Here is a 20,881-nt window from a genome sequence, read left to right on the forward strand (position 1 = left end):
TGAAAGAATCGAGGATGAGATGGATTTACTGTTACTCATCCCCTGGGTTGGTCATGTGTTTGCTTTCATTTTTTCTATGCAAGGATTTAAGATACAACTCTAGATATTTAGGGGCATACTGCCCAATTTCCTAGAAATTCCTGAATTTTCTTTTATTAGAAGCCAGCAGGACATCATAAAGGACATAAAGACTTCTATATGAAAAAGAATTTTTCCTCTCATTATTTCCTGGGGAAGGGAAGGCTGGCACCGGTGACGGAGGCAAACAATATTAACTGTTTCAGAGGCTTCCTTCCACTGCCATGAATAATAAATATGCAACAGCTTTCTTTTCTCTTTCCCTCTGTTGAATATAAATGTAGGCTAATAATCATAGGGAGTGTCTACTGTATGATAGGCCATAGAAATTCAAAAATGAGAAAGTCATGTTCTCAGCTTTCAAGAGGCTTCTGATTCAAGGTAATAGATGCAATAAAGGGATCAGATATGGAATGATGAAAAAGTTCTGGAGATAGGTAGTGGTGGTGCTGCACCAGAGTAAAAATATCCTTAATGCCACTGAACTGTGCCCTTAAAAATAATTAAGATGGCTAATTTTATGTTATGTATATTTTAACACCCATGCACACAGAGAATAGAGACTCTCTCCTCCCCTTCTCTGTCAGAAGTAGAATAAGTCAAAATAAATTAACTGGTGCCAGCACCATTCTTCGAACAAGGGAGAAGCATGAAAAGCCAGTGTGTGTGGTTTTCCCTTTAGGATGGTATCAGACCCAAGCAGATGGTAAAGACTGAAATCTTGGTGGAATTCATCATGGGTCATATATCATTCCTGGAGGGCAAAGTCACAGAGTCATGCCAGCAGGGAAATATTCTTTGCTGGAGATGTATGTGACTACATTATCACTGATAAACTAATTAATGGCTATGAAAACTACTCCCTTTATAGGTGGCCCAGTAAAGGCAGAACTGGGCTCTTGCTCTCACAGAGTGGCAGGGCTTTGGTGATACAGGTGCCCCATTCTCAGAAGACCCTTGTGTTCGGCTTAGTGCTCTGTTGTCACCATCTTGAAATTCTTCACAATTTTTTCAACAAGAGCTCCTACATCATCACTTTATATTTGGCTCAGCAAATGAGAGAGGTCACCAGTCCTACAGAGAGGGAAGGACACAGCCCTTTCCCCTCCAGAGCTTGCATAAAGGGCAGAGAATAAAGGTAATCCTCAAAAGGATGTAATCTAAGACATTTCTCAAATTGTGAGAAGCCAAAAGGAATTCAGGGAGAGATCTCTCCCATAGAAAGGAGTTGTCCCTTCCAACCAAGAGACCCAAAGAAAGGGTTGCATGACAGAGTGGGTACATGCACACATGGTGGGAAATGAAATCAGTCACAGGTAGAGGCAGGAAACACAGGTATAACATTAAATGCCTTTCCTTGCATACAAGATAGTGTTAGAGTTAAGTAAAACTTTGACCTTTATAGTCTTTCTTAGAATAGTCAACTCTTAAAAAAACAAAATAAAAGCCTTTCATATTGATGTTAGAATGTGTCACATGGGTCTGGTGGAAACTGTGCGATTAAGGCTAGAATAGGCAAGTTGGCTTTGTTGCTTTCTTTCTGAGCCACAATGGAGAAAGTCATTTGGTGCTGACTTTTCTATCATCTCACACCCCAGGTATGCAGGAGGCTTTCTGAAGTAATGAGTCTCCCACAATGCAGGAGCTCCCCAAATTTCATGACTTACCCATCTGCAGTAAAAAAAAAAAAAGCCCATGAGAAGAATGAAGGATCCAAGGACCATCCCTGCCCTGCCCCTCACCGACCCCTGGGTGGTCGAACAGCTGGGTTCTGTTGAAAACTAGATTATGTCATTATTACATAATTCTTATCTCTCTCTGTACAATTTGAAATTTTTAGTGTGTGTGTGTGTGTATATATATATATATATATACACATATACACATATATATATATGTATACACATATATATACACATATACACATTTCCCCGGGAAATGTCAACTTATTATTGGGGAATGTCAACTCATCAGGATATAAACTTGAATTTTTTTTGCTGGTAACTATCCCTATATGTCTTATATAAGTAATGTCTTCCTTTATACTATCTTGACCTAAATCCGTAAGTTTTCAGACATTCTGACTTACACAAACAGTATCCTTTCAGCCTGTAAGATTTGGCTCTATTCTAAAATTTCAATATTGCATTTGATTCAGATCTCTGCTCTCTACCCCACCTCCACCCCAGCACAAGTCACACCTTTGGCTTGACTGACCTGAAATGGAGGGATGGATTTTACGGCCTTTTCACATTCCCCCTTTCCCCTTCCTCTACCCACCTGCTTCCTTCCCTGTCAGGGTAGGGCTGGAATAACAGGAAAGAACCAAAATATACCCTCCTAACTGGGCCAGGTCGCACTCCTGCCGGAGGTTGGTGGTAATTCTGTTCTTCCTCAGTGTATATGCACTACTGCTGGCTGGTATGGGCAGATGGTGGCTTCAACGTGGTCTACTGGTAAAAATCTCACATGCCCCATTTGACTGTCCCCAATTCTTTGGAAAACCAGACATCTAAAAAAGGAATAAAAATGACAGTCATCCTTTCCATATTTCCCTTTTTTTAAAATAAGAATTCTTTTGGAATCTCCACTTGGCCTGGGAAAAGCATCTCCTCCACAGATATGGGAGTGAAGGGATAATCTGTCTTTTCCTTTGTGTAGAGCTGGTTTCTGAATTTGTTTCTATCTCAGACCTGAGGAGAGGTAGGTGAACCACCTGTTGGCTTTGCTCTGAACCAAGAACGTGTGATTTCACTCTCATTCTAGGACAACTGGAAGCCTGTTTGTTGTATCTATAATACCTTTATTAAAATTAAATAAAATAGTAATAATATATGACTTGGGCAGTAATGGTAGAAGTATCTATGGAGAACATTTTCGTAATACAGTGAAGGGATGCTTCACAGAGCCTAAGGAAGAATCAAGACAATTTGCTACAGGAGAGAATGTCTTCCCTACATCATAATCAGAAGCAAAAATTATCCTGCTAGAAATACACAAGTAGAGCAAAGTTCCTCAGCCTTGGCACTATTGACATATAGGCCAGATAATTCTTTGTTGTAGGAGGCTGTGCATGCGTCCCTGGCCTCTACCCACTATACGACAGCACTGCCCTTCGCCAAGATATAAACACCTACAAATGTCTCCAGATACTGCCAACCATCTTCTAGGAAGGCAGAATCACCTCTGGTTGAAAACCACTGCCACTCGTGTAGGCAGAGGGGAATCGTGATTAAAGGTCCAAGGTGTGAAAAAGTGGACAAGGTTGCCTATGCATGGAGTGTGAGGTACAAGGCAGGACAGCTAGTGGTGGGAGGTGGGTATGGAGAAGCATGGGAGACTGATAATGGAAGGTCTGATAGAACATACACAGGTGAAGGAATGTCATCTGTTTGGTGACAACAAGCCTTAGGAAGAGAATGACATATGGGATTTGAGTTCCAGACAGATGGTAAGAGGCCAAGGGAAGAATAAGACTTCAGACAGTTGGATCACTCAGGAGCTATGTTGGAAGTCAAAGCACAAGATGATGAAAAGCATGTGAACTGGAGGACAGGGACAGAATGACATGTCCAAAGGAAGCCTGGGGGACCAGCCCTGCAATTGATAGCAAGAGCACAGAGAGGATGGGCTGATGTTCCATGGCTGGGAAGGAGAAAAAAAAAAACTGGTTATGTAGAGTTGAAGATGCCTTCTTTCTCCCCTTGGTTAATTTAAGATCTTAGCTTATGGAAATTTATCTCATCTGGGCAGTTTTCTGGATTTCCCAAGGATGAAATGCCCTGAGATTTTAAGCAATAAAAATGCTTATATTTTGATCCTTACCAACTTAGGTGACTTGTTCAACACATGAATCATCATAAACAACACAGTAGGGCTATGTCAGTAGTTTAGAATCCCTCTCTTCAAATACCATTATGACATTACCCCAACACTGGCCAAATTACCAGGGAGGAGTTGTCATAGTTTTGATATTATCTCTAGCAAACTATTAATAAGAAAACATGAGAGAGGCCAAGGTACTATAAAAAGAAGAAAGGGCTCCTAATTTGATAAAAATGGCTTTGCCCCAGGTTGGTACTTTATCTTAGACGAAAACATGGCTACAATTTTGATTTGATGTATGATGAATTAATTCCACTGGAAGCTTTTCTGAAAAGGAATGCTTTGTACCAACAGTATAGATACGAGAGCAAAGAGATGCTGGTTGTATTGTTGAGCAAACATGAACGTCATTTTTACCGTACTATATAAAGGGAATCTTCTAAAAGGAGACTTGGCTCCTGAATAAACTTCTCACGATAAACAAGTGGGGAAGTTAAGCTCCCCTTATTAGCCTCTTTTTCCAAACTTCTTCTCAGTGGCCCATATCATTTAAACTAATAAGCAGCAGCAGTTGCACTACACAAAAAGCTCCTAATAAACAACAGCTAAGGGAGGGCAGAAAACAGGCGAGATTCAGCACTAGTACCATAAATCTCAATGCAAATCCAAAGCCTGGCATTCTTGGCTTCAAGAGTGCCCCCAAATGGCACAGAAAGGCATTGGGCTGATCTCTTAAGTATATTTTTTGCATGTTAATGTCACAAGAATGTAAAAAGGATTCCATTTCCTGCTTGATATATTTTCTCCCAATGTCTTCCAGGTCCAAAGACTTGGAGACTCTCCAAGCAACACATAATAACGTGAGAGGAGGAAGGAAGTGAAGGAGGTAGGAGTGGTGAGGGGAGAGGAAAGTTAAGAGCAATTTGCATGTATCTTGTGTTCCACACTTGCTTAACAGGCTATAATCAGTATCACTACTGATTTGGTTTCAGCTAAGTTGCAAGCCTGGTGTCAGCACTGGGAAAGCTGATTTCCAGGTTAAAATATTATGTATGGGGTGGGAAGAGGGTGTCTCCATTTTTAGGCATCCCTCGGTTAATGGCATCTGCATTCCCCTCTTGGTTGCCCAACACAAATCGCCTCACTTCTCTGTGTAACTATAGACTTCATCAGTCAAGTGGGACCCAAGGCCAGCACCACTGACTCCTTTAGACATACCTCTAAAACAGTGCCACTCAAAGTAGTCATGGAGCAACAGCAAACACATCATCCTCAAACTTATTACAAATTCTGAATGACAGGCTCCAGCCCAGATTTACTGAATTAATCATTTTTATAGGTACTGCAGAATTTATTTTTTTTTAATGCACAAAAATCATAGAAAATAGTCTCAGAAAACATACACCAAGCCATTGATGACAGTTATCTCTGGACGGTGAAATTATAAGTACTTCAAAAGTTTCTTCCTGTTGTTTACCTAAATTAGTATTTTTGTAGAGGATATGCTGCTTTTGCAATGAGAAGGGCAATCAGGGCAGCCTGCTTCTCTCTCTGCCTGTGTCTCTCATAAATAAATAAATAAAATTAAAAAAAAAAAGAAGGGCAATTAAAGATTTTTCTAGTAATGTAGAAAATTTCAGGACGCGTGAGTGGCTCAGTGGTTGAGCACATGCCTTTAGCTGAGGGCATGATCCTGGTCCAGAGATCGAGTCCCACATCAGGCTCCCTGTAAGGAGCCTGTTTCTCCCCTCTCCTTCTATCTCTCTGCCTCTCTTTGTGTGTCTAACATGAATGAATGAATGAATGAATGAATGAATGAATGAAAGAAAAAATAAAGTCTTAAAAAATAATAATAATAAAGAAAATGTAATGGCGTGGAGAAACATTCGTGATATATTTACTGTTAGATAGTACGTTAGGCCTGATTGTACTTCTAATTTCCAAAACACATTTCTTTTCATAAAGTTACCATTTCTCATGGTACTTGTGACTTAATCATTCACTTTGATGCACTTTGAGAAGCACTGCCCTAGAACCATGCCACTGGCCTGCAACCTGCCTATTGCCAGTTCACTGCTAGATAATACAGAATCTGAGTGTAAGTATTTAAAAACATTTATAGACATTTGACACAATGGTCACATCCAAGGACACAGCAATGTATTCATGTCCTTCAAAAGGAATGGACCAATGTGGGGCTTCAGCACATGGATGGTGACTTGCATGTGGCACAATCTGCTACCATTCATGGACAGTGGAACCTCATGTCATCATGATGGATTTAAAAAAAGAGAAGTCCTTCTTCACAGAATCTGAAAAGTACTACTCTAGAGCAAAGGTCAGCAACCTTTTTCTACAAAAGACAACACAGTCCATAAAGTTTAACATCTTAAGCTCTGTAGATCATAAAGTCTCTGTAGCATTATTAGTATTGTTATTATAATAACAGCAACTTGTTGTTATAAAGCAAAAGCAGTAAGAACATCTAAGCAAATGAATATGGCTGTGTTCCAATAAAACTTTACCTACCAGAACAAGTGGAGGGCCAGATTTGGTCTATAGGCTGTTCTATGCCAACTTCTACTTAAAGGATGACTGCTGGCCAAATATGATGCCATCAGAAGATTATGCTGAATCTACTTGACTCAATTCAACCCTTACTTTTAAGAAATGGGAGATGAAACAAATCACCACAACCTCCTAATTCTGTCAATGATTTTCCCTACTTACAGAGGCCACAGAAATAGAAACTGTTCCTCCCCCTTTACTCCTATAATAATGGGAAATCAATGAGGACAAAACCAAACACATCTAGACAACCTTCAACTACCACACAGGCAAAAATAAGAGGAATGAAAAGGAAATGTCCATATCAGAGAAAGAAAAGTTAAGTCTCTTTTCCTCTGGTTCAGGGATCTACAAACTATATGGTCCATTAGTGAATGGCATTTGTCAATCTAGCCTGCTACCTGTTTGTGTAAAATGTTATTGGAACAAAGCCATGCCCACACAATTACACATTGTCTGTGACTGTTTTTCAGGTACAGTGGAAGAGTAGAGCAACAACCTTATGTCCCACAAAGCCTAAAATATTTACTATTTAGATCTCTACCAGAAAAAAATGTAGCCTCTGCTATAGTTCCTCCATGACTGGCAGCCCCTTATTCCAGCACAGAAGCCTCCAAGCAAGTAGATAAGAGGACATATTTCTATGTTGCCATTAATAAGACTTCTGCTAACTACTTTCTCCAGAAAAATCTTCCTTTGCTAAACAGAGTAGCATAGTCAGGCTTTTTGCTGAGTTTCTCCCAAGTTTCTCAGTGGCTTTCAAGTTCCTTTTAAGTAAGTTCTTTTACTATTAAAAATATATAGGCAGAGTTACTTATTCATGAAGCAGTCTATTAGTCATGTAAAGGCAGCATTAACTCGGTGCCTTTTTATACTAAACTCATACAAAGAATATTAAAAGCGCTGACAAGCAGGAAAAAAAAAACTTAACAAGATAGGAAATGACATCCTTGCATCTAAATCTCTGGAACATTCCCAGAGTGAATGAACAGTTGCTAAACAAATGGGTTTTTCTTATTTTCCAGAGAATTGGGGGCTGTTTTTATCAAAACTTTAAAGAATAGAAAGCATCATAAATACATGGAGCGAACTTCAACAAACAAAACCTTCCGGCCTTTGAATTCATTGTAAGTAACACTCATAACATGAAGGAAAGTAGGCTGCAATAGTCTGGGTAAAAGTAGAAATTCACAAAAAAAGCTCTGTGTAACATGGTGCTAACAAAACACAGTTGTTTCACTGGTAGCCAGTTGGAAGGAAGCAAGGGCGGCTGGAGTCAGTTACCTACCAGCCTGAGGCACCTTCTAAATACTACGAGTGCCACCTTCTGGTCTTCTGATTCTACTGCATGCCCCTAGTCCCATCTTCTCATTTCCCCCAAGCCAGTGAATAACGTGTATCCTAGAATCACGGACTCCTAGAAAAATAAATCTGCAGAGATCACTACAGATCTTCACAGATATAGAGACCCTAGACCAAGTTGCCTTTGTGTTGGCTTTTAATACTGACTTTGAGACCACAGTGTAGCCACATTGGAAAGACTAGAGTCAGGTCTACTTCTGTTTCTTGGCTTCAAAAGCTTGAGAATTCAAGCTGCCACCCACTTGCAGCTCTCACCATGCCTCAAAGATAGCCAAGCAAAGAGTAGTGGCTGGAGAAGGTGAAGGAGACACAGGTATGTTACTTTCTGGAGCAAGAGGACTCTTCCCTGATAATGAGGAAAGGGACTCTCAGGTTTGGGACCAAATTTCTTTAGGTGGTCTGTCATGCTCCTTGCCAGAGTATTTTAGGGGTCAAAGACGGGTAGGAGTAGTTGTTCTTCTGTTTTCTGCTTGCCACAGAGATGAGATTAAGTAAATAAACAGAGGAAACACCCATAACCTGTTGTGGAAAGCCCACCTACATAAACACAAGAATAGAACCAGCCTTGCTCTTCAGAGACAGGAGCCCTTTGCTTTGCTTGCCTTCATTCCCAGTCATACTCTGGATACAGAACAGAGCAAGGCTCAGCCACAAGTTTTCAAGGAAGAAGATCAGGATAGGAAGGCTTACAGTATGACAGGGAGGTGAGGTCCAGTGGGAAATACATCTGGGTCTGGAGGCAAGTGAAAGTTTTGTAGTCCTTCCCTGACAGAGATGGGAGAGTCTGGCCTGCCTGTGCTAAATCCTTTTGCTTCTGATTTGAAAAACATTTGGCTTCCTGAAAAGTAAAAACTACTAGGGGCCTTTTCCTAATCCATCTTGCACATCTTTGGAATTGATGTCAACAAGTCACAAGGGGAGTTTCTACCAGTCCTCCCCGGGCAGAGTGATGATGGCAATGATACAGGGCCAATGTGGCCCAGGATCCCCAAGGCGGGGGGACAGGAAGGATGTTCACAAGGATCCTCTGGGCTCTGTCAGGAAGAGGGAGAAACACATCTCTCTAAGGAAAAAAGGCATTTGTCTCAGAGAAAAATGGTTGTATTGGGGGGAAATGTCATACTTAATGAAGCCAACCAGTGGTAAAGGAAACAAGCTGCCATCTCTTCAGAATGTTAGAAAAATAATGTTTATGTTCAGAAGATGTTGTTATGATTTACAATTATAGCTGCCATCTGTTGATGGACAGTTTTTCCTTAATCAGATAGGCATTTACTGCCCCTGTTTTACAGATGATTAAACCAAGGTCCAACAAAGAGCAATAACTTTTTCAAGCTTAACAGGAAGTAGGTAGAAACAGACCCAGTTCCGTCTCCAAGTCTGTGTTCTATCTACTCTGCCCCCAGCTTCCAGGATTAGAGCCACTGGTTTATTCTCACTAAATAAAACCTATACATGAGCACTTATATTGAGATCCTCACATTTCTGAATTTCAACACTGGGCACACAGATTTACACATGAAGACTATAGATTTTCAGAACCATCTCTATGGACAATTCACTCCCAACAACCACCCCCCATTCTGACTCCCCTCAAACTCTCAGCTGAAATGGACCAGGGTGGCTAGGGTGGCCTCTAACAGCTCTTCCTGCAGCTGGAGCCATGGTAGCTGCCCCAATTCTTGCCAAGTCAAACAACCTGAAATGCACTGCTCATTCTCAGCCCCACACAGTCCTTATCTCACTGCCATCTTTTCTGTCTCCTGTATATTTGGATCCTTCCAGGGTGAGAAAAGGGAACTACAATGGATAGCAAGCAGATGTTTTATACTGAGGCCTGATAGGGAGTTTCACCAGGCCAGACTCCTACAGTAGAAGTCGGCCAGCAGGATCCTCAACGAGCAAGAGAGACAAGGAACATCTCCACATAAACCAGAGAAGATAGCAAAAACAGCACAAAGACCCAGACAAAGACTAGCTACCCTATATCAATTTCCTTGAGGTCCACGTGGCTGATACAGGAAGTGAAGGGGCAAATCTTTAAAAGGAGAGAAATATCCCAAGTTTGAATCCTGAATCAAATGAGTATTCATCCCAAAGACATTGAACCAATTTCACAGAGACTATTTAAAAACAGAAGAGACAAAGTTAGCAAGATAACAAGAACTGGCAAATTTTAGATTTATTTTTCCTGCTCCCCAAATGGAATATATGGGATTGAGGAAAAGATGAGGTCACTTATGGCAAATAAAAAGTATTGTTTAAGTTGAAATGTAAATGTTGTCCTATGTGTACGTGTCTGTTTGTGTGTGTTTTATGTCAGATAGCCTGATTTTCTTTTTGACATGGACAATCCATGCAAGTATTTCAGCAAGGCATTTTTATAAAGTCTCTCATGGTATCTTTGTGGACAAATGGAGAAATGTGGGCTGGATGATAAAGCACTTATGTGAACTCTAGAGCTGCCTATATTTTGTTCCTTTTTGGACACCAAATTTTCAAGGAGACAGTGACAAAGTGGATTTTCCTGTAACAAAATGGCCAGAATGACAAACAACCTGGTAATCCTGTCCTAGGGGGATAGAATGTTTTATCTTAGGAAAATGAAGGCTCTAGGTGCAGGAGGGAAGGAGGTATGTATATGTGATAGAGTGGAATGAGTACTCTCTTGGAGGCAACCAAGGTTCAAATCATGAATCTTCTTTACTACAAAATGCTTTGTGTCATCCACATGCACTTACCATGCTCTGTATTGTAACTCCATTTTTGCAACAATATATACAGGGCAGGATGAACAATACCACCCACTGGGAGAGAAAGCCAGAGCTGGAGAGAACAGGATAGCAAAGGTAGGACTCAGAAAGAGCCAGCAGCCCAAGGGAGGTGTTGATATTCACACGTAAGTTCATATTCTAGACAGGGCATTTCTGGAGCAATTCCAGATGGAAGGCAACAGGGTTCTATCACCAAGATGCAACATAAAAGTGGCTTTACCTCAATTGGGGAAGTAGGGTTGGAGATAGTTGGAAGGCCAAATCTGGAGGAGGGCTACATCCAAGACAGTTCTTTCTAAGAGCTGATGGAGATGACAGCAAACAAGACAACACTGGATGTGGACCTGACAGGAACACAGCTGGAAATCAATCCCCTGCCAGCCTGGCTTTAAGGGATGACTTCTCAAAAATTTAACTGAAGGAGTGAGATGTGGTGAAAGCCCAGAAAGAAGAGGATCTGTCTGCCCCAAAGGAGGCATAGAAAGCTGCCAGCTGCCCTGTTCTGTGCCATATAGACTACTGGTCCTACTGGACCACAGACGTGCCTGGAATTCCACTTGAAGATGATAATTCCTTTGGCTGAAATGGAAATGGTCTTTAAATGTTTATCACAATGTCAGCATCCTTGGGAGAAACAATATATTAAGCATTATAATGCTTTAATACTTTAATGAGGATTCGTTCCAGAAGTCACACTCATGTTCAGTAGTGACAGCTAAGCAAGATCCATACTGCAAGATCAAGAATCTACTTTAGTTCAGAGGATTGTTTGGAAGAGCCAAACAAGGGCATGATGCCCCTCCAGGAGCTAGAGAGCCTAGGCCAGCAGAGCAGGGAAGAATCCTGAATTTCTGGAGGCAAAGAGAGAGAGAGAGGATGAGCCCCGGAAATAGAAGAAGGGCCTTGAGGAGATGTATGAAGAAGGCCCCTGAGGTGCACCCCATCTACCTCGTAGTTCAGCTGAGGGGCAGACCCATCCATTCCTGCTTTATTTCACATCTCTTTGCCAACAGCAAAATAAACATGCACTAACTCAGTGAGTTTCTTGACCATTTGAAAAAACTGTTCTTAACAGAGCTAAAACAAAACCAGTTGTTCATTCATAAAGCATGACATCACTAAGATTAGATTATTTTATCTGAGGTCCTTCAAACTAAAAATCAGACATCTGCCTTTTGCAAAAATTGAAGAGCCAATCTTTCGCCTTTCTTCATACCCGAGAACCTGGGCAAACCACTGGAAAATAAGAGAGATGGGGCGGGGGGGGGGGGTACACCCAGAATACCAATATAAATGCTCCAAAGTCATTGCATTAAACAAATGTATTTGAATTATGTGCCAGGCTTTTTGGTCCTTCTCATGTTAGAAACAGAAACTAAGAGGGATGCCCAAGAATCACCCAAAAGTAGGTACTCTGATAGTTTTAAGAAGTGATCATTACCAGAAATAGAGAAATACCATTAAACTAAGAGAGCTTAACAACTTGGGGTCTTGTACACAGAGGAAAAGGTGTCCAGTTGTCTCAAAAGCCTTGAGGATGTGGAATGTTCAAGTTCACAACTGAGGCAAAATTACTAAGAAAAGACAGAATGGAATGAAATTATTCTAGGAATACTCTCCTTTAGTTAAGCCACACAACCTTTATTATCTCTATCCTGTACTGGTGTCCTTCTAGTAAATGAAAATATTTAATATCTTAAATGCAACCCTAGGCATGACAGGGTTAATAAAGATTAAACCACCAGTGAATTAATTATTGGATTCTTGAGAGGCAAGTCATCACTGATAAGGTGCTGCACTAGGAAAAAAAAGTGTGCAAAGGATTAACACATCACAAAAATTCAGATATGAATGAGACTCAAGCATCTCTCAACAGAGAATTTGCCATAGCAAACAGCAAACTTTGGGGGCACCTGGGTAGCTCAGCAGGTAAGTGGAAGACTTTGCATATTGGCTCAGGTCATGACCTCAGGGTCTTGGGATTGAATCCCATTTCAGGCTCCATGCTCAGTAGGGAGTCTGCTTCAGGATTCTCTCTCCCTGTCCGTACCCACCCTCTCTATCTCTCTCTCTCAAATAAATCTAGAGAGGGAAAGGGAAAAGGAAAAAGGGAAAAGGGGAAAAGGAAGGGAGGGAAGGGGAGGGGAGAGAAGGGAAGGGAAAGGAAGGATGAATGACCTCATTCCTCTCTCATTACAGATGAGAGAATCACCAAGCTGACCTATTTGTGATGGTTCCTTACTTCTAAAGCCTAGAGAGTGGGTGTAAGAGCCTGGAGGCTCCTGACAGAATCAAGTGGTCAGGCAGGGGTCTCCTCATTCCAATTCATGTCCTTAGATCTGACTGGAACATAGGCACACTACTACAGGTATTCCTCGTCATAGAGGGCAATATATCATCTCTCTAACAAGAGCTCATTCCATCCTGTCCAGTGGGTTTGCATCAAAAAGACACACTAACTCATGGAGGACCATTTGTGACAGGTTCACTGGGATTCTTAGGACTGAGATAAGGAGGAGACAGGAAATAAAGTGCATTTCCTATTTAGTCCACTCCATCCCCACGACCATTTTTAGAAAAGCCTAAAAGTAAAGAATATTAAATATGATTAGCCTTACACAAATCAGTATGGAAACTGGAAAATCTTACCAAGTCCTGAAAACGGTAAGTTTTATTAACCAAGGTAGGGCTTTTACAAAATATTATTTCTTTTTTTCAACAAACTATTTAAGAAGAAAATTACATTTTTAAATATAAATTTGGGTGAACATTTATCATTGCCTTTCCAGCTTCCGTCATGCCTTCTCATGCTCTTGATTTTTGTTTGAGCACTTTTCCCTTGCTTTCTTTCTATCCACTGGACTCCTGAGGGCTCCGCTGGCCCCACGGGAAGGTAATTCCCCAGCCCAAGTTAACCATGCATAGGATTTCCCTACATCACATCCAAGGTCTAGAGGTAGGCATGTGATCTAAATCAATTCAATCAGAGAGAATCTCAGAAGGTTCACTGGATCAACTGGAAAAGAGGCAGAGGCAGTGAAGCTGTAGGCTGGAAAAGTTTCAGCAATGGGGCTGACCATGGAGGAAAGACAATATAGAGGAAGCAGAAATGAGAAATGGAGAGAAACAGAGTCCTGGTGACACCATTTGAGCCCCTTCATCAAACAGCCCTATATACACCTCTCACTTTTGACAGCCATTAAATTTCCCTCTTGCTAAAGTCCATCTGTGTTGGTTTTCTGTTAATAACTGCTAAAATCACCAGCTGTAATGATTTCAGATAAATGAGATGCTACTTTATGGAATGAATATTTACAGAGCCAATAATTGTGCATCAGTTAATGCTTTTCACTCATACCTCAAAATCATGTTTTCCTCAGGAATTATGAAATGTTCTTAAAGACAGGACTCCTAGTTTTTGCAGCTATAATCTAGAGAGCACATTAGAATATTTCCTCTTGCCTCCTTAAAAAACCCTGAAATCAGGATTTTTTTCTCACTAGAATTTCCCTTAATTTCCTTTTAAAATTTCCTTAACAATTTTTTTCACTGAACTCTACTATAAAACATTTCCTCTAGAATAAAAACTTTCTCTGAAAATTGCAATGACTAAAAACAGTGGGATTTAAATGGCGAATAATTCATAAATAATTCTTAGGGATCATTTTCAAAAACAATTATTACACTTGGCCCACATAACATGAAGTAGTGCATAAAATATATGGAAATTGTTTAAAAAGGAAGTAGGGCCCCAATCCAAAACAAGCAAAAAAGAAAAAAAAACTGCCTGCGAGTAAAACAAACATTTCACACACGTCCTCATCCACCCAACATGAGTCTAGTGCAAAGAAAGGGTGAGTCAGCTTCAAACCTGGGTCACCCCACATCAACCTAAGAACCAGTCCCAGGACCTGTTGGCATAGTCAGCCTAACTCCCCTTGGCTCGACCCAGTGCTCATATTCATGTGCCCAGAGATGGAAAAAGCCTTGGAAGTATTGCTTTCTGAATGGGCATAAAGTGCCTATTGAAACCAAGAATTCTTCCTCCTTGTGGGGCTGACCTTACCACTCTGCCCACATTCCCCCGAGGTATAGACAGTAGCTGGAACTGAGGAAATGCCTTTCAGCAGTTTTGTGCAAATGAAATTGGAGAAATTTGCACAGTATGTGTGGAACCCATTGTTCATATCTAGGCTTATGAGCTGTTTTCCTCCTGAGAGCACAAAAGAGCTCGTGAGAGTGAAAAAGGAATCCTATTGGAGGAGGGGAAGCCTGAGAGGCCTCCCAGAGGACCCTTCCGTGCAGACCTCATTTATTACGAATGACTGCAGCAGAGGCCTACTGAAAGGAGGTCATAGGTATTTACCTTTCTTTTCTGGTCTGTTTCAATCTCGTTTATGGAGGAGAGAAAATGCCAATGCTCTCCTCATGCTTGAGCCCCCAACGAATTCATTCTGCACATTTTTGCATGGAGCAGTAGACTTTTTAAACAAAAGAAAATGTCATTGGAATGGACTTAAGCTTTATTCACAGACTGATTTCTTACCTGAGCCACACTGGATTACTCACTCCCCTCCCCCAGTCCTACTATTTCTTACAAGTGAGACTTTGTCAGAATGGTAGAGTGGCAGCTTTTATGGCCTAACACATCCTTAACTATCACTCACCTCTAATAACACTACAACATGGCGCACATAGAGAAGTGTACAGGGTATGGGATGAAAACAGAGTAATAGTTTACAAATGTACTTGCATGATTAGTAGGCTAATGTATGTAAAGTAATTTATGAATAATCCAAAAAAGTAGATGTTCTAAACTCTATTTATATTTGTCTTTGTGAATATGGTTATATATGTCTGGTAACTGACCTCAATTAATGTGTATGTTTTCATTCAGTAAATATTAATTAAATGAATACTTTGTGCTAGGCACTGTGCTAAGGGCTAAGTACATACACAAAAAATGACAAATATCTGCCTTTGAAGGTTTCTCCTTCTGCTAAGGAAAATAAGAAAACAGATAATGTTCTAGAGAGTTTAAGCAAAGAATGTAGAATATTAAGGAAAATGAACATATTCAGGTACAAGTGTTAACAGGATGGGTTATATGACTAACTGCCAAGAAGCTTCTCAGGGTGGCCCTAACCTAGTAACTTCCAGGTACAAGAACTGCTGTATCAGCTCTGATACCTGATTTTGTCAGCGCACTGACAATGAAATCTCTCTGGGACATTAACTTATAGTAACTGTGCTTAACCAGGAATTCTGATTCTAATTAACAGGTTTACAATGAAACTTGCATTGTCTTGAGGATTACAGACAGCTTGAGGTGGTGAACAGCCAGCTCACTCTGCTTCACAAGACAGCTCTACTACCTACATATTCTCAACCTCAGTTATACTCAAAAGAATGTTTAGATTAGTATGGAGTCCAAGCTAGACAAATTACATGAATGAAACACATGTTTGATGACTTTAGGCCAAGGTGGATGAGGAACCCATCTCCACGTGGGTGAGAACTGCTAAGGACACCTGGACACTTAAGACAGCAGTCACCCTCCCCCCAGCCAAGGCAAGGGCATGCTTTCCCAGATGACCAACTACTTCCTTAACAACTCTTTTTAAAGTCTAAATACATGTAACTTTTATGTATGTACATATTTCTCTGACTGCAGATAAATTAAGAAAAAATTAAAATTACCCGTGGTCTCCTAGATTTTGGAATGCTTCCCCTGCCCTGCCTCCAAAATCTACATAACATTTGCACAGATGATGATGTATGTAAATATTTGCACATATATATACATCTACATATATTTACATGTATCCCATGATAAGCTAAGGGATCTGGAATATTCCATGTCAGCACGATATCACACCCAAAAGACATTTTGGTTCAGCATCTAAAATAATTGACAAGTAACTTAAATATTTCTAATAGTCTTCTGCAAAAAAAAAAAGAAAAGAAAAGAAAACACAAAGCAGGAATATATTTAGCAGAAATTCATAAAAACCTTCTTACCTCATTTGATGGATTTTCTCAGTGTCTCGCCCCTATAGTTCTCTTCCACTCCCACCCCCAAAATTTACCCCCTTCAAAACTCCCTCAGTCTTTTCAAACCAACAAGTGTTCTTGCTCCCTCTGTCTTCGTCTTGGTCCTTTTGAAGTATAAATCTGGCTATTCCCCCATCAGTATTAGCGCCATTCAGCATCTACTTTCCCCACTAATTGTAAGCAGAGTGAAGGAAGTGAACATGTCTTTCTTCTTTCCAACTGACCATATTGTCAAGCACAGTGTGTTTAATACATTTGTTGGTCAATGAAAACACACAGACACACACATGGTTTTACAGAATCGGACCTATCCTCATATACCTTTGAATCACTTGCGTTGAACATTGGGAACAATTTCCCAAGTCAACAATTTCTTTCCATAGACCATGTTATTGGTTGTATAATATTCCATTACATAACTGGTCCATAATTTCATCATTTCCCAATTTGGATTTTTCCTTTTTCTCCACATAAACAATGCATCAGTAAAGACCTTTGAACAAAATTACTTCTGATTATTCCCTTAGAATGACTTATACAAGTAGAATCACTGGACTTGAATACAAACTTCTTAAGGTCTCAACACAGACCAGCAAACTGCTTCACAGACAATTGCAATTTCAGCTCCACAGCACACAACACTGCTCCTCTCCCTGAACCCTTCTCAGCACAGAGTATTGAGGTTTTTTGTTTTTATCTTCTCAAAATTGAAATTTGAAAAACAATATATTTCTTTTGGATATAATGATACCTTCACTAAGGACTGACCTAAGAGACAATACACATTAAATCTTCAATGTCACACAGTTAACATTTCCAAGGTGACCCCATGTCCTCTATTTCCAAGTTGATGCCTTCCATTTTTTTGGAACAAAGTGAAGTATAAATGAATACAGTTTCCAAGTTCTAGATGAGCACCTCATTGCTGCTCCCAGCGGAAAAAATTGAAGACAACTCCATGTGCAAAAGAAAAATGTAAGAAAAGCCTCAGAGAGAACATAGAAGGCTTTTTAGAGGAGAAAAAAATGATAAAAAGGAGCTTTGAACAAAAGTTCTTCCAACACTGAGACAATGAAGGTAAGTACATATGCTAGACTTGATATATTAGTACCCCCAAGGTACCTCTGGCTTGCAGATCCTGTACAGACATTTCCCACACTGACACTGAGCTTGGCCATATGACTTGCTTTGGCCAAGGGAATGTCAGCAAATATGACACTGGGCAGACTCTATACGCACCTGTCCATTAGCACTTGCCCACTCTCATGTGGACAAAATCAGATGAAAGATCACAAAGAGAGAGGATCATCTCAACTGTTCCAACCATGGCCCCAGACACATGAGTAAGGCAATAGTAAGACCCTAATAAAGTTCCCAACCAACCAGTCACATGACTAAAGCACTAGTAAGACCAACAGAAAAATCATGCAGACAAATCAGTGTTGCCTTTATCCCCAAGTCTAGGGGACTTGTTATGCAGCAATTGATAACTGATCCAGCACATTCTAAGCATAAAAAAACAACACTCCTTCAACATTTACTGAGCACTTAGAATGCATGGTCCTGAAAGAGAGACTCACATGTTAATTATAATAATAAAAGAAACTATATAGTGTGACAATGGCTATAATATTTGATAGGTAGAGGCCCAAAGGAAGGAGTTCTCCACTTTAGTTTGGTTAGTTGGAAATTTCACATGAACTTTCCTTTCAGAATGACCAGACAGGGGCACCTGAGTAGCTCAGTCAGTTCAGTATCTACTTTTGTGTCAGGCCATGATCCCAGGGCCCTGGGATAGAGTCTCACATCAGGCTTCCTGCTCAGCAGACAGCCTACTTCTTCCTCTGCCTGTTACTCCCCCTTCTTGTGCTCTCTCTCTGACAAATAAATAAAATAAAATCTTTATAAGTAAGTAAGTGAAAGAAAGAAAGAAAGAAAGAAAGAAAGAAAGAAAGAAAGAAAGAAAGAAAGAAAGAGAAAGAAAAGACAAGACAAGACCAGGCAGACTAAGAAGAAAAAGATTCTAAAAACTAGAGGAAATAATGATGGTGTACAGATAAGAAACAAAACAGGATGTTCAGGAACCTGCACATAACATTATCCAATATGAGTACTGGCAGGAGAAAAACAAAAGATGAATTCTTCAGACTCAGATAAGGACTAAATAAATTCTTAGTGTCTCCATTTTACAGATATTATGTGGGAGAGTAGAGAATAGAAGTGAGTGAGTCTCTCCTCTTAAGCCTATACCACTTGGCCTTTCTAGAATGCCCAATGTATTGAGATCTAAATGCATCATGGTTCATGTCACATTTTACCTCAACCTTACATGATAAGGTATCAAGTGGGGGGAGTGGCACTCACAAGTGTCAAATCACATCCCACTTTGGATGGCTCATTCGGCAACTGAATTCATTCCAGTGGATACATCATTACTGTGTCTCACATCTGACATCGTAGAATTCCGCTAGATTTTAGAAATCTTTTCTTAAAATTATTAATAGGAATCTGAAATGACCTAACCAAGCAAACAGATTTTAGATGATTCAGGGAACAGATATAGAGAGTCAAGTGATAGCCAACAAATAACATGAAACCAGCAGTATGAGACTTACAGTGAATGTACTAAGGATTACACACCAGTAAACAAGCCACTAAATTTTTTAATATGAAGAAACAGAGAGTAGAATGAAATAGCACCAGCTAATCCTTAGCTGACAAGAGTAATTTTACTGAGTCACTAGGCTCCATTTTCACATAAAGGTAGGATTTTACATTAGTGGGAATATGATGTAAAAAATAATACAGTGAAGATGAAATCAAATTTTCTTTTAAAGATTTTATTTGAAAAAAAATAGAGATTTTGATAGAAAGAGAGCAGGAGCAGGCACTTAACCAAACGAGCCAGTCAGGTGCCCCAAAAACCAAATCTTGATTTGTAAATATCTAATACTGGTGTTGGCCATCCAACAATTTGTTGAATGTATAAAAGAAAGAGCTATAACTTGTCATTTGGTTTTGGCAAATCTCCTAGGCAGCAAGCTCCAGACCCAGCCCTCCCCACCAACACGCACTGTGAACACTGGCTGTAGAATAGATAGAGGGCCCCCTTAACCCCATCAGCTGTTGATATTTACAGAGGAGTCTCCCCCGCGCTCCAGATAAGGAATGACAGCACATGCAACAAAATTAGTGAGGGTCAACAGAACAAGAGTCAGCAGTTAATCGATTGCAGAAGGAAAGCTTCAGTGAAAGGAGCCAGACCCCTGTTTTCTCAGGATAATCAAATGCCTGACTCATGTAGACTCATAAAATTGACTTGTTTTTTTCCTTGATTTAATTGACTGATGCCTAGGTATTACATAAACTTAGGTGTCCTCAAGATAAGACTTAATACTATACTACTAAAGCTAGACACCTAATTACTTTCGTTCCACATGAAAGATAGCCCAGTAAAATGGATGGATGCCTTTTCCACCAAGACAAGCCCTTGCTTTGAAAGTGTCAAGGGGCTCTGTGTAAGCCTACAGAGGGACACCTTCCATAAATCATGCCAATCAGATAAATCTGCAGCAATAAACAGTAAAGATGAAGTTATAACTACAAAATACATTACATATGTAAATATTACTCTGAATTCTGTTTTGCTTATTCAAAACTGACTCCAGTATGGTATTTTATAACTTTAGATCTGATTTTAAATCATACAATATCAGGCATAGGAGGGACTTTGGAACTTTTCTAGCCCAATAAATCACTCAAAAGAGAAATGTCACATACACCATGTCTGGAGATTGGACATAAAGTATGATGAAAGGAAAAAAAGGGGGGAAAAAGCAAATTATTAAAGTAAAAATAAAACCTCAAAACAGCATATTTCATATCTGAATACCTCTAATTATAATACAATTCTCCTATAAATTAGGATTAAATATGATTCTTGATATTTTCACCCAATGACACTTTTGGAAATGCATGTGATTAATCTCATACATTTGCTTTTCTGGGCATACAAAGCTACGTAAGTAAACTTGTTATGTTTTGCTCTTGCAAAATTTTTAACATTTCTGATTTAAGGAAGCCTCAGTTTTCAATTTCTATCTTTATATACAAATATTTTTCAAAAATTTAACTATATATCCTTAAAATAGTGTCTAAAAGTACTCCACCCAATACTTCCATCAGTAACTATTTTTGAACACATCTTTATAATTTATCAA

At 39.9% G+C, this 20,881-nt stretch overlaps 2 long non-coding RNA genes across 5 annotated transcripts in view; one reads left to right on the forward strand and one right to left on the reverse strand.

Annotated features, from left to right (window-relative positions):
* The window catches only part of LOC140641197 (uncharacterized), a 52,245-nt gene extending 35,943 nt beyond the window's left edge, over positions 1 to 16,302 (forward strand). For 2 of the 4 annotated variants that reach the window (XR_012037736.1, XR_012037738.1), the window contains 3 exons: positions 4,724 to 4,789; positions 7,497 to 7,598; positions 9,619 to 10,096. This is a non-coding gene — a long non-coding RNA (uncharacterized lncRNA). Of the gene's footprint in view, positions 1 to 4,723; positions 4,790 to 6,083; positions 6,242 to 7,496; positions 7,599 to 9,618; positions 10,097 to 15,889 lie in introns of those variants that run through there. The other 2 variants (XR_012037739.1, XR_012037737.1) reach the window with 2 other exon arrangements.
* LOC140640854 (uncharacterized) overlaps positions 1 to 20,881 on the reverse strand; it is a 71,715-nt gene that overhangs the window by 43,656 nt on the left and 7,178 nt on the right. The gene's annotated exons all lie outside the window — the stretch shown is intronic.

Source organism: Canis lupus, chromosome 10 (assembly GCF_048164855.1).
Source record: "Canis lupus baileyi chromosome 10, mCanLup2.hap1, whole genome shotgun sequence".
In the NCBI taxonomy this organism is placed as follows: Eukaryota; Metazoa; Chordata; class Mammalia; order Carnivora; family Canidae; genus Canis; species Canis lupus.